The 12,672-nt window shown below is 33.2% G+C and overlaps 1 protein-coding gene across 36 annotated transcripts in view; it reads left to right on the top strand.

Annotated features, from left to right (window-relative positions):
• Positions 1-12,672, top strand: part of PTPRD (protein tyrosine phosphatase receptor type D) — a 2,185,700-nt gene that overhangs the window by 1,177,564 nt on the left and 995,464 nt on the right. For all 36 annotated transcript variants that reach the window (XM_049116106.1, XM_049116100.1, XM_049116099.1 and 33 more), the window contains one exon: positions 11,172-11,205. The gene's annotated coding sequence lies outside the window, so the exon portion shown is untranslated. The remainder of the gene's footprint in view (positions 1-11,171; positions 11,206-12,672) is intronic.

Here is a 12,672-nt window from a genome sequence, read left to right as displayed (position 1 = left end):
GGAGAAGAAATGTGTGGGAAATATCAGAAAGGGAGACAGAACGTAAAGACTGCTAACTCTGGGAAACGAACTAGGGGTGGTAGGAGGGGAGGAGGGCGGGGGGTGGGAGTGATTGGGTGACAGGCACTGGGGGTTATTCTGTATGTTGGTAAATTGAACACCAATAAAAAATAAATTAAAAAAAAAAACACGAGCAAACAAAAACCAAAAAACAAAATAGAAAAAAAAATATCTTTAGTTTAAGGAAAAGAGTTATCAGGAGAAGACATAGTCAATCATAAAAAATTCAAAATCAAGGCACATTGAGAATTTGCAATCACATATCTGATAGTCATGAAATTGGCCTAAGACTTCCTCTGCAAGAATGAGTGAATGGTAATGGGGACATTTTAAAGTGGAGAGAAAAGGGTTTATATCAGACATTTTTTAAAGGTCACTTTCCTATCCCTTCTTGTGTCCCCCAGAAACCTGTACCTTAATCTCCCATCTCCAAGGACACCTTCCTTAAGTACCGAGCTTTAGCAGAGTCCTCTCTCTTATATCACAGCATTCTCTTTCAGTTCTGCTACCAGCTTCATTCTCTCACAGAGTTGCTTTGATCTCCTTATTTCTGAGAGTGGTATTGAAAATTGTGGAGAAGGTGTATGTGTGGAAGGACACCTCCATTAGAAAAATCAGTGACTTGCAAGTAGAAGTTTCAATTTTAGTGAAAAGATAGAATTTTGCAACTTGAGTTTATTCACAGTAGAACAGAGGATATGCCAAGAAACCACACTGAACTCTATGGGAAACATAGCCCTATATACTGACACATTTGCCTTTGAGCAGAAACCAGGGAAATCAGAGTTAAGGAAGAAAGAGTTTGCAGTTAGAGGGAAATACATATTACCATGGGCCTCATACTAGAGAAATAGAAAAGAGGAGTATAATGGAGATTCCAGCTGGAATACTTACATGTTAGTAACATTTTCATAATTCCTACCAAGCGACTAGATTCTGTAGCTCTAATATGGGGAAATTGAAAAACAGACCCATGGACAAAGCCAGGAATGCAAGACACTAATAATGTATATATCTGAAAACCATTATTTTGTATGTTACAGATTTTCTTTTTTTTGTTACAGATTTTCTTGTTATATAGAATCATAATTTTCTTAATATTACTTAATGTTCATATTTTTAAACCACAAAGATTTCTTCTCCCATCTCCTCAATTCATCAGTTTATTTACTTAATTGAATAGAACTCATACCTTAGTGTCTACTCAAGTTTACTATTCTAAGGCTTTTACTTAACAGTAGGAGATAATAAGAGAGTGGATTTTGGCTGTCCCTACCCCAAAACAAAGCAATGACAATGGTTGGTCCTTTATTTGTAATAACTATTTTTAGAGAATTATTTTAATATGTTTCAAAAACATACATCTTCTTAGGTATGTGAAAATTCCCATTGAAATCCTGTTTCAGCTATTCAATCTTCTCCATATATTTTACTCTTCTAAATAGAATGCAAAGGTAGATTTTACATTAGTACTTCATATTCCAAACATAAGTTATCCAAAGAATACATTTTTAATGCACAGAGAAAAACATAGCAAAATTAAACAGCAAATTCCCTACTTTTTAATGACAAACAGATTAAATGTGCAGAAAATATGCAAAGCAATAGTGTTTGCAATGTGTTAGCAAATTAAAAATAATCTCAAGAAAGAGAAAAGCCAAAGGACAAACATCAGTACAATTTCCAAAGGCTACAGAAAAATGATTTCGGTATTGGGAAAAAAATAGGTGGAAACAATGGTGAATATGGGAGAAAAAATACATAGTGTTAGGCAATTGTCTCCCCAGAGTTACAGGATAAAAATTCAATTTTGAACCAATCATGTTCACATCATACAAGAGTGTTTTTTTTTTTCACAGCTGTATTTTGCCATAACAAAGAGTACTTTAACATTGTACAAAACCAAAGTATAACTTTGCTATAACATAGATTTTATTAATTGAAACTAAAGCAGATTTACTCAGGGTAAAGTTATAAATCATGCCCTAGAGCAAGAGGCTGCCTGTGAAATTTGTTTCACATTGTCTATCTACATATTTCCTCTAGGATTAAAGAGATTGTAATGATTCATTTTTATTTTTACTTTGTTTATTCTACTGGTGTTGGATGCACATTGTTGCTTTGCCTGCAGTTTTTGTGGTGGTTTGTGACACTCACGCAATCTGAGAGTCCATCACTGTAATCATTCTTCTTGAAGCAGCCTTTATGATTTTCCATGTTGCTCAGTTATAACCTGCAAAAAAAATGGGATCAAATAAAGTAAAAGAACAATATTAAACTGCAATTTCATTGTGAATTTATTATATTCCCTTTTCCTGAAATGTGTAATTCAAGGAAAAACGATATCATGATGTCATTTCTTTTTCCTATTGAATTAATCTGTGGGTTTTAGATCTTGAAAGGAATTGGGAAGAAATGAAGGAGAGGAGTAGTTATAAGAAATGCTTGGCACTGGAATAATAAAGAACCAGTTGAAATTGACAAATCATCAAGGTGCCCCTGGAATGTTATTGTACATTCAGAAATGCTGGAAAGAGAAATATAATTTTGTGGTATCTAAACCATAAACCACATGAGGCATAAGCCAATTTTGTTTACTGAGGCACCTACCACAGAATGTGCTGTTAAGTAGGTACTTGGTAAAGACTGAATTAAATCCCCTTTCTGAGCTAAATCCCACAGAACTTGATTGTAATTTGCCTTCAGTTCTCACCCTTAATATTGGGATTCCTTAGACTGTGGCCTAGCCTTATACTCTGCTACTGACACACACTCTAATTCCCATGCCTCTAGATACTGTATCTATGATAAAGTTTCCCAATATGGAAAAAAAAAGGTTCCCAATATGTATCACCAGACCTAATTTCTCTTCTTAACTACCAATTACTACACCTAACTCCCTACTTAACATTTCCACTCATATAGCTATGAAATATTTCAGCCTAATATGGCGAAACTAGAATCATCACAGATGATACACACATCTGGCTCAACCTATATTCTCCACCAGCCTTGTCCCTCACAGTCAATACCAACAGCCCTCAGTTACTAAAATCCAACCAGTATTCATCCTTTTTTTTTTAACTCATGACCCACATCCAATCCATCAGTAAGTTCTGTTGACTTTACCTTTGAAATGTATCCTAGATCAATCCATCCAATTTTCTAACTCACCAAATATTTAGTCTAAATCACTACAAGTTCTTTCCTGAGAAGTTTCAGAACTGATCTCTCAGTTTTTATTCCTGCCTCTGGTCTCCATTTTCCAGAGTAGACATACACATATTTCAAACAAAATCAGATAATGTCATTACTGCTTAAAATCCTCCAGTGACTTCCTATTGCCCTTAGAATGAAATCCAACTTCTCAGCAATGGCCACCACACAGCGTGTGATATGCCCTACCCCCTTTTTTATGTATCTTTTGCCACTCTTTCCTACTCACTAGATCACCAGTTATATAGTTCTCCTTTCTGTTGCTTGAATGTAAGTTCACACAAGGCCACAGGTGCTCAGTATCCCTTTACATTAACATTTTATCCTCTTATCTTGGATAGCTGTCTTGTTCTGAGGTAAACGGCCTGACTATCCAAAATACTCCCTCTCTGAGCCACAACACTTACTTCATTTTCCTTATTACATAATTATCCAAAATCATTTTATTGCTTTGTCTATTTGCTTATAGAATTTTCCCCCTCACTCCTCCACTCTGCAAGAATGTAAGTGGAAACATGTCCACATAGCCTCCATCCTATCCCCAGTGAGAATAGCACACAACACATGATAGATGCTTAAGATACTTATTTAATAAATACTAAAAATAATTATTGAATTTATAATAAAGAAAAATACTCATTTTAACTCACTATTTTGTTATTTGTTTGATATTGCACAATAGTAGATCCATTAAATTTATCATGTGGTTCAAATATTTTTTGTAGCATAAAATGTTTATAAATAAGAGAACAAGGAACAGCAGGGTAGTATTACTTTGAAAGTTCTTGAAGGTATGTGAAGTGACCAGGCAAGGATCTCAAAATCTAAGAGGAAAAATGAATAAGAAGAGGGTACAAAAACGTCAAAATCTACAGTTCTTCATGTTCTGGAGAAATAAAATATAGCAGATGCTAGTTGAAACACTAGAAAACCAACAATCCTTTATGCCTTAGGACTGTCATGGAGGTGGGGGAGATTTCTTAAACTTGGGACTTTCGGTCTTAAAACCAGGGCAAGTTGATCAACCTTGTTGAAAATAAGGACTTTTTCTTTTGCTATTTATATTTTCAATATCTTCCCTGCTACTTGTTTCCTATTTACTTCTATAAGTAGAAGTGCTTAGAAAACTATAAAATGGCTTTGTTGGTTTTGGAAACATAGCAAAGGGGAGAACAGGTGAGCCTGTCCTGTTCTTCACTGCAACTAGGAGGAAAGCCAGCAGCTGCTGCTGAGCATGAGCGGTGGGGACCTGAAAAAGTGAGTAAGAAGGGTAATACAATTCTGGGAAGAAGAGGAAGGAGAATATCAGAATGTTCATCTTTAACTCGCAGCTGAGTTCACTCACATTTTGTTCAAGGAGGTCATTGAGGATCATGATCACCAGTTGACCCCTGAGCCAGACCTAGGCAGTGGTGGCTTCTAACCCACTCTCCAGGCCTTGGAATATACTTTATGCCCACTGTTCTCACAGCCAGAGTTACTTCAAGGATACAACCTGGACAAGATGATTGTCGTTGAGATCATCTGGGCTGGACATGTCGCTGAACCGTGTTAAGCCTCTATATATACCTTTAAGTTCTTTCAGGCAAGTGCAGAGATATGCTCCTCCTGCAGCCACCCAAGACAGCCTTATAGATAAATTCCCTTGCTTGTTTAGAGATCTGCCATCGGCCCGTCTGGGTGGTCTGCCTTTTTTTCAGTCTTCCCATGCCCTCTGTATAAGGAGCCAGTTTCAGATTTCACCTGGAGAACTCCTGAGCCTCTGATCCAACACGTTTATTGTGGTTACTGATGTATTTTATTCATTTATTTGGTGTGTGCTTTTAATCTACTTAGCTAATTCTATGCATGGTATTTCTCTCTCTCTCTCTCTCTTTTCTTTTCTTTTTTTTTTTTTTGTAGTGATTTCTTTTTCTTTTCCCCCTCCTAATCATATGGATATTGTACCTTCTTTTTTTCTTGTTTGTCTCAGTGGTGACCTTTAAGTTTTAATGGTGATACCTCACTTAATAAAGCATAAAGCTAGTAAATATTCCCACCCTTCTCCAAAAAAATATAAGAGCTTTAGAACACTTTAACTGTAACCCCTCCCACTAATCTTTTGCATATTATAGATATCCAATATTTCACTTTGTTTAATTTGCCCCCAAATTAATTACTGATATTACTATATTATAATATTTATACATTATTAATACTACTGTATTATTTTTATATAGTGATTTTTTTAGATTTAACTATGTGAATCAGTGTCTTTATTTGCCATTCTTTTTTACATCTGTTTCTTTCTAAATTCAGTTTACTTCTTCCTAAATTGTATCTTTTAGATTTTCCTCAGCAAAGGATGTAGTAGAAGCTAGTGATTTTTTTTTTGTCTGAAAAAATCTCTTTTAATCTTCATTAATAAATTATTTTACATTGGGATGCCTGGGTGGCTCAGTGGTTGACCATCTGCCTTCAGCTCAGGGCTTGATCCTGTGGTCCTAGGATCGAGTTCCGCACCAGGCTCACTGCATGGAGCCTGCTTCTCCCTCTATCTCTGCCTCTGTCTGTGTCTCTCATGGATAAACAAATATAATATTTTATTAAAAAATAAAATAAATTAGTATATAGACAGGTAAAGGCTGCTGTAATATTTATTTTCACTTAGCACTGTTGAGATATGATTCTTCTATTTTACATGTTCTACTATTCTTGTTGAAAAATTTGCTATGAACTAATCTTCTCCTGTTTAAATACCTATTTTTTCTTCTAGCTATTTTTAAATTTGTGTTTATGTTTGTTTGTGAGGTAGATTTGATTGAATTTATCTTGAGATGAATCTAGCTCTCTGAAGAAATACATAGGTAAATAGATAGACCAACATAAACAAATTTATATAGATATACAAATACATATCACAAGTTATATATACATATGCATATACATATTAATATCACAATTCTTAAACATATTTCTTATATTACTTATTTTTTATTTTTTAATTTTTTTATATTACTCTTTTAAGGATACTTCTCATTGTCTTTCTGGCTCTTATTAGACAACTGTTGGACCATCTCACTGATTTTTTTCTTTTTCAGTGTTTCATAAGCTCTTTCTTATCACTTTTTTTCCCTCTTTGTTTCTCTGGCAATGTTATAAGACAATACTGTTTTCTTGATAATTATTTCTTAGCTAAATTTAATATATCTGTTTATGAGTTTTATTTATTTATTTATTTTTGTTTATGAGTTTTAATGATATTTTTATTTGTAAAATTATTATTGGCACTCATTGAAAATGGTTTTGTTCTTTTGATAACATCTTGTTTGGGATATTCCCAAACAAGATGTATATTTCATCTCTCCATCTTTCATTTTTCATATATTTTCATATATTTTCTCTCCATCTTTCATTTTTAATTATTTTAAAACTTACCTTTAGTAATCCATTATCAGAATGTTTTGGTGTTTTTAATCTTGTTCTTTGCTCTTTCTGTTGACTCTCACTCAAGATTTATTCATTTGTTTGATAATTATGATTCGAATTACTGCTTAGCAAGGTTTTATATTCATAATCCCTAAATCTTTTGTTGGGGGTGTGCCTTTCCAGAGAATTTTGGACGCTGAATGTGACGGTACCAAACCAGAAATAATTTTTTGTTAAATTCTTTCTGTGGGATTTCTTTATTCTTATCAATAGTTTAAATTCAACCCCCATACCTATGTAAGAGATTTTCATGTTAGGCTGTTCAATCTCTTGTCCTTGAAATCCCAAGTCTCTTGGCAGAGATTCATGTGTCCCAGAGACCCAAAAGATCAGTGACTCCATATCAGTCATTTCCACTTTTTTCCCTCATTTTGGCCACTGAAGATTTCCTTAACGTATTTCTCTAAGTTATGTTTATCTAAAGTTTATACAAATAATGTTTGACCTAATGTTTATCCTTTCTTTTTTTACACATACACACACTCACAAGACTATTCTGGACTTTGGTTCAGGGGCCATTTATGGAACATATGTCTTGAGGCTTAGTCATACCAATTCCATTTCATTCTTGATTTCTCTCCCTATTACTACCACTCATCTCCTGCCACTTTAGCTCAAGTCCTAGACTTGGTCATGACTTATGTGAGAAATGAAAGCTAGAGTTTTTGAATAAAGAAAAGGAAATGCCAAAAGAAAGAAATCTGATAAAATTAGAAAAGAGGAGGGCGCCCCTGGGTGGCTCAGCGGTTTGGTGCCTGCCTTCGGCCCAGGGAGTGGTCCTGGAGTCTCCGGATCGAGTCTCGTGTTGGGTTCCTGCGTGGAGCTTGCTTCTCCCTCTGCCTTTGTCTCTGCCTCTCTCTCTCTTTCTCTCTCTCTCTCCTCATCTCTCATGAATAAATTTTAAAAATTAAGAAAATTAGAAAAGAGGAGAATCCCTCTGAGCACTTATACATATATTTGTATATATGTATATATATATGTGTGTGTACTTGTCAGAGAAATGATACACATGATATGTATGAATTATATGCATGTATATATTTCAGTGATACTATGGAAACTCAAGAATTTCATTGCTAAAATAATTTTCTATGCCAAGTGAATACCTATTTGCATTTGTTTTCATAATTATTTCTATAATTGGTTCTACAAGTAAATGCAGAAATAGCTGGCTTACTCCTACCACCTGCTTAGTACTGATATACAGAGAAGGCAATAATACATATTTAAATTATTCTTCTTATTTTCTAACAAATCGTATAACCACAATATTGGAATGATATCCCACTTAGTATTCTGTCCCTGCATTCAAACACCCGGGTTCTTTCATAGAAAATAGATGCTCTCTATGAGAATTAAATGGTCAAATATAGAGAGGTAGATGGTTAATTGTAAGTACTATTTGAATAAATTTGCATATGAAAGGACCTCAAAAAACTTATTTTATGAAAAAAATTTTTGTAGGTGCTTGTGCTATCCATAAATCATTTTATCTGAGATGACTCTTTTCTGTACTCATGCCAGCATCTCTGGAATCAAAACAAAAGTTCCAAAGTTTTCAGTAAGATCTTCCTTCTTATTTCTCAATCAATTGGTTATCCAGTTAGTAAATTATCTGTTTTATATGGAAGGATTTCCATATTTTGTGGATGTAATTCTTAGGACCTGATCAAAATGCAGAAGAAGGGGAATGGAAAAGATATTTAGCTAGGAAAAAAAAAAAGAAGAAGAAAGAAAGAAAAATAGAAAATTTGGATCAGTAAAGATGCTGAATTAGATAAATAAGTATATTAGAAATTCTAGGTCATTAAAATATACTGTTACTAGAGCTAGAGGTTTTGATCCATCTTGTTCTTTGAAAATTCCAGTCACATGGAAGAACATCTCCACTTAAATGTCCCTAGAACAGTTATTGATTAAAACATACACGTTTCACATTTCTTCCTAAAGAGGTTTTCTTTATTTAATTTTGGCTGCCTTTTGAGTGAAACAGGAGACTACCATGGGATCATTGCTCTCAGAAAGCCATGAGTCCCTGAAGTCCCTAGTCCAACTTTGATTGCATTACCTCTGACACAGAAATGCAAAGCAACAATAAATTCAAGGGTGCTTGCCACTGATGTTTTTTAGTTCATTATCCACTAGTGTCATCTTCAACAAATCAGTATGTAGAGTCCGCACTCAATTTTTTTAAAGAAATTCAAAGTAAATATAGATGATTTTCAGGTATTACTAATTTTACCTAAAACTCAATGATTCATTTGTATTAATACTTATGAGTACTTCGACATCAAAATAAAATATGGTTATAAAGATGCTATGTAATAATAGCTGATTTCCCTTCTTAGAACATTTTGGGAATTTTAACACTTGTTAAGGAAAATGTTGTCCACCAGTGACCAGGTTGTAGACTAATGCTATCAACATATATTAAATTAGTAATATTACTTTACTTTAAGAACTTCCCAGAATTATTAACCCCCTCCACATACACACGAGTTTTATTTTTCCTTATTGCATTCTAGACCCATGTTCTTTTTATGAGAATTATAGAAGATTGGAATGAAAAATAAATAATCAAAGAAGCTGCAGGTTGAAATATTATATTTTAGGTTATATTAGAATCTAATATAAAGTTCTCCCTCTCATCAAATTAAGGAACATTGCTATAATTTTAAATATTCATGTAAATCTTTTAATCTATTATTTAAAATTTTGCTATTCAAGAATACTTTTTCTTGATATTTAATATAATACATGAAAATAGTAAGACTTTTTAAAAAAATGGTTGAAGAGATTGCCAATTTATAGTCATCTAGGGAAAAAATTGATATGAATAATTGAACAAAATGGTTTACTTTTTTGAAGTTTAAAGTAATTGTGGGCCCAGAAGAATGAAGGATAAGACATTGTAGGTGCGTAATGCACTTTCATGCTTTATATAAGTGGAGTTTGCTCTGGGATAGTTAACTTGGCCAGGAGTACAAAATTACAAACAAAGCAATGCCATCATTTCATTCTCCATAAAATGAGAGATTCTGTTTTCTAAGATGATGCAACTAATTTCAGGCTTGTTGCTGGGGTGATCATGTTAATGGCTCAAGGCAAATCTGTCACTATTCTTCAAAACACTAATTTCAAACATATGCTGCACTAATAGAGGGCCAGAAAGTATTATCACCTTTCCATACAAAATTTAAGCCTGTGCAAAAAATGATTTTTAATTTTTTTAAATATAAAAATAAAATAAAATGTATTCCCATATGATACGAAAAATGTCTTAAAGAACTTGCCTAAAAAGCCATTTATCAATAGAGAAAATTTTCTTTAATTTTGATTCTTTATTTTTTTCATGAAACTAAAGGTTTCATTCATAATGGATATTACCATTCCTTTAAAATTTAAGTTTTTATTACCAAAAAATGGTGCAATACAGCAATATTTTTCTCTTCAATGAACGCATATTAACATAAGAAAAATATATGCAACATATTATCTTTGTATTAAATACATTGTTCCCAGGGAGCTTACTCATCATCTTCTGAACATCTCCTATGCCAAAGGCATAGCAGGAAGTCTTCTGGGTAGGTAAAAATGAGCAAGATCAAAGCATAAATGCCCATCTATAATACAAGAGAGAATCCATTGAGTACTATAGTAGAGGTACAAAATATGTTGGGAACATGTAGAAAAAGAAGAGTAACTTTTTCACTGGGTGTCAAGATAAACTTCACTGAAAAGTTAGTTGAGGTAGCCCTAAAGAATGGGTAGAAAAAATATGGAGGTGGAGAGAAAAGGGTGAACCAAAGCATTGTTTTAAAAGAAAAAACAAAGAATGTATTTATGATATGACCTGAGTATAGGGCACAGGAGAAAATAGTGGGAGATAAACTTGAAAGGTAGAATGAGGACTCACTAGAGAATTTTAAGAGAGGGTCTTAGAAAGATAGAACAGGAGCAGTTGACTAAAACTCCTGGACATTTTGCTAAATACTTCAACTTTTTTGTACAAACAATAGAGTGATTTTTTTTTTTTTTTGGATCAGCATGGTGATTTATGTGTAATCATCAGGGCTATGTATTAGGATAAGATGTCATGATCATGTCCATCCCTGGACAAAGACCATGTTATACAGGATTTTCTGTATTTTGAAACTTGGACATCAAAATAAAATATGGTTACAATATATACGTTTGCAGTATACAAAAGTTTTTCAAAAACAACTGGCTATTTAATTTGGATCTAGGATGGTGGAATGAAACACTTTCATATGAAATATCTAAATGATTGAGATCAAATTATGTATCTTTATTGCTTATTTAATTTTACTTCTGTAGATAAATTCACAATATGTGTGTGAAGACAATTTGTAAGTCTTTGGTAGTTTTTATGATTGCAATATTAAAATATATTTTTGCTGTTTCAGATGATGGTGCCTGTCAATTAACTGAACAACTGTGGTAAGTTGGTTTTTCTCTTCTCAATTCTGCGTAGTGTTTTCTTTCTGATATTCAAAAGGATTTATGTTGTGTATGAAGCTTGTAAAAACATGAACACTTAAATGAAATGAAAGTCAAGCATGCCCTGAAGTAGGCTATATTTTTTTCCAGGGATATAACCCTTCCCTTTTTTCTTATGAAATGAGCCAAGACTGGAAATCAGAAGTGTCCTGTACTTGCATACCCAGAGTGGAGGAGGGGCACTTTTATTCAAATATTTTCCATTAAATGTGCACCATCTATTTGCCCAGGAATGACTCAGAAAGCACTCAAATGTTCACACCACCAAAGGCAGCAGAATGTCTTTTAAAGAAATAATTTTAAAAAAGTAATCTAAAGTTATATCGAAATTTGGTAAGAAGAAGCAGATGTTTCTTTCTTTTCTCCTCATATTTCATAAAGGTATTAATGATCATGGTCATGATAGACACACAGGCTGACTTTCATGTTTCCAGTTTCATAGCTGATTAAATCTGATTTTACTTTAGTTGAATCATCATGCTGGACAGTAGAAATTGAATGACAATTTTTTATGTCTGTTATAAATGTGCTTGTGGCTGCTTTTGTGGACTTATATTGGGCAATATTGTATATGGGGGAATGAAAAATGGTATTAAGTGTTTTGGAAAATAATAATAATGATAATGACATATATGCTACAATAGTTTTCCCTCAAAGGGAAGGAAGGAAAAAAAAATTGAAAGAGATTTTCTCGGCAACTCATTAGGCATTTTAGGATGTTTTGTTTCTTCTTTTTCAATTAAAAGTAAGAATTTAGTTTTCAACCTGACTATGCCAATGGAGATTTTTCTTTCACAGATGCCTCACATATTCAAACTCTCAATCATTTAAAAAACTAGCATCTTACTGTGAGTCACTGTGTAAGTAGTTATGAAGAATATTGTATATGGGTTCTATTTATAATGAAATACCCAACATTATTTCCATAAATAATTTTTCTCTATTATTTTTATGAGAAGTGAAATCAGAAAAATGATTTATATGTCTTAACTGACATAATTGTCTTGGATTATTATGATTGATTATTCATTGAAATCTATGATTAGTGGAAGTAGTTTGTATCAATCTTATTCATCTCTGGAAAAGTTGGTACCCTTTTACATCTATCTTGGGAAAGCAAACAACATATTTCTGTGCTTTTACTATACTGGAGAACTGATATTTTCATGGACTATGTTCTCATTGCCAGATTTATGAAGAGAAGATATTGCATTATTATCCATTTTATTCCTTGAGAGTTGAACGGTTTAGAGTAGATAAAGTGTCATTAATTTTCTCTCTTATTCAACTGCAATAAGGCATCTGAAAAAGTGCATTTGTTAAGCATCCTGCTTCTATGCATGCTAGACTGCTTAGCAAAATAAGAGATGGCCAGAGATGGAGGTGGAAAGAGAATAGCATAAAGTT

The sequence above is a fragment of the Canis lupus genome, chromosome 11, assembly GCF_003254725.2.
Source record: "Canis lupus dingo isolate Sandy chromosome 11, ASM325472v2, whole genome shotgun sequence".
NCBI lineage: Eukaryota > Metazoa > Chordata > Mammalia > Carnivora > Canidae > Canis > Canis lupus.
This window is presented reverse-complemented; position numbering and strand designations above follow the sequence as displayed.